Raw genomic sequence first — 2589 nt, 5'->3', positions numbered from 1 at the left:
CATTTTATTCAATTAAAAAATGCTTTATATAGATATATATTATATCCAGTATATAGAGTGCGTCCACATATGACAGTTTTTTCACTCTTTTTTTAATAATAAACGTTTTAAAAACTCAACATTATTTCAACAATCTGAACATTTCAGCTTTTTTTCTTTCACATCGTTTTAAATCATTTCTGTAAGATGAATTAAATCATCAGCTGAAACATTTTCATCCATCACACAGAAAACAAACTATTCTTAAACCAAATTACTTAAATCTTGCTAATATATTCATTTCCCTTGAACCTTTTTTTTCTATTGTTTGACATTTAACCTTCAATCTGCACTGATGTGAAGTTTCTTTATAAATGAATGATTTTATTTCTGATAATCCAGTAAAGTGAAAACGCATCACAACCCAACTTATTAATGAATGATATTTAATTAAATTATAGTATTTATCTCCCACATCCTTAATTTTATTATCCCCTCACCAACCATATAGAGCATCTCTAATGACCAACAGCAGCCATTAAAGTTCTTCCATCTCATCTTTTAGAGAAAACCAGCCTTTTCCTAATGTTTGGTCGCCACTTTAATTCAGTTTGTTTCAAATCCTTTATTTAAATGCAGATTTTTATGTTTCTTTAACCATGAAATGTGGATTATCTCTATAATTATATCCTCTCTCTCAACAAAATGATAAAAGCCTGGTTTGCTTAGTGTTTAGTAGTGGTTTCACATTTGTTACTTCAGTAGAAGTATAGATCCTGCAGCTTAAAAACACTCTGGTAAAAGTGAAAGTATCAACTTGACCTCTTTACTCGAGTAAAAGTGAAAAAGTATGTTCTCCAAAAACTACTTAAAGTATCAAAGTCTAAAGACACCGTAGGTCTCCACTTTCACTTCCTTTCCTGGTATTTAATAGAAGGAAGTTGTTGTGACTCAGCGTGAAACGCAGCGTCCTTCCTGGTGTGTTTTGGATCAGCTGACCTCTGGACCATCTCCACTGCTGACAGGAAACCATCCTGTGAGCCAGACCCGCCCACTCACGCCTGCTCTGGCTCCGTGAAGCTGTGGACTTTGGAGCAGCTGTCAGGCTGGTCATAAGCAGGACATTTGGCATCATGATGCCGCAGGCTGCAGAGCCAGGATGAGGAGAAGTGGCCCCGCCATACAGGAGGCGCCGCTGCTGCTGATGAGGGGAAGGCTGATGAGGGGAAGGCTGATGAGGGGAAGGCTGATGAGGGGAAGGCTGATGAGGGGGAAGCTGATGAGGGGAAGGCTGATGAGGGGAAGGCTGATGAGGGGAAGCTGATGAGGGGAAGGCTGATGAGCTGCAGGCTGATGAGGGGAAGGCTGATGAGGGGAAGGCTGATAAGCTGCAGGCTGATGAGGGGAAGGCTGATGAGCTGCAGGCTGATGAGGGGAAGGCTGATGAGCTGCAGGCTGATGAGGGGAAGGCTGAGTCTGTTTTAGTCTCTAAGCTCTTTGATTCTCCTTATTTGATATCAGGAGGATATTGACACACCTGCTGCCACCTGGACAAACAGCCACTTTCCTCCCGCCTTAATTCACTGATCGGCTCCTGATTGGTCAGAAATCCAGCTCACTTTGCTCCAGAACAGCAGAGACTGGACTATTTCTAAAACAATGATAAAAAACTAAACTAAATCAGCTGCTTTGTCTCATCCTCCTACTTTAACCCAGGAGCTGAAGTGTAAAAATATCGCTGTGACCTGGTTCATATTTCCATCCCTGATGAAGCAGGATTTTTACTCATTCAGGAAGTTTAACACTGAATCCATTTGAAGGATTTTCCTGCCTCCCTGAAAGCAGATCTGCTAAAACCAGAGAGTGAAGCTCTCAGGCTCAGAGATGGATGGAGTCAGAGGGAGGCCTGCCTGCTCAGCACCTGAGCCCCCCCACCCTGAGCATCCACCCCCTACATCTCCCCCTCAGACAGACTAATGGGGAGCTGGGGGCCCCCTTTTATTGGCCGGACCCCTACTGGGAGCCTCCCTCTGTCTGATTGGCAGATTCCAGATCCTGGAGGAGTGAAAGTCGATGTTTGAACCGCAGGAGATCTCTGCTGAGGTCAGACTTTTTGGTAAACTCTGACATTCTGAAGCGTTTGACTCTAACCTCCCGTCACCAACGGATGGAAGTGATTTAAATACTTTTCAAAGGGAAGATTTGATCCTCTGGACTGGAGATGATCCAGAGGCTGAACGAAGCCCTTCCTGCCATCACCTCGCTTCATCAGACCAGAGGGAAAATATCCTGGAACATTTTAAAATCCTCACCTTCATGGAGCCATGGAGGATTTTCCATGACATCATTCCAGCCTTCAGCCTGCAGCCCAGCGGGCGGCCCCCCATCATCATTCCTCCTCCACCGTGTTGGAGAGCAGCTATGTGTTAGTGTTGGTTTGGTTTGTCTGTTTTTGGCAGAAGTTTTAGATAAATACTTTATTATCCAGGTAGGACGCATTCTAGTAACATTGCTTTGATTATTACAGATATTAATTTGAGGTTATTTTTTAAAGTAAGGAATTAATTAAGAAAAATAAAATGAATTAAAAATCCACAAAAAACAGTAAAT

The sequence above is a fragment of the Cyprinodon variegatus genome, unplaced genomic scaffold, assembly GCF_000732505.1.
Source record: "Cyprinodon variegatus isolate N-32 unplaced genomic scaffold, C_variegatus-1.0 Scaffold479, whole genome shotgun sequence".
Classification (NCBI taxonomy): domain Eukaryota; kingdom Metazoa; phylum Chordata; class Actinopteri; order Cyprinodontiformes; family Cyprinodontidae; genus Cyprinodon; species Cyprinodon variegatus.
The sequence above is the reverse complement of the archived record's forward strand: the minus strand, read 5'-3'. Positions refer to the sequence as shown.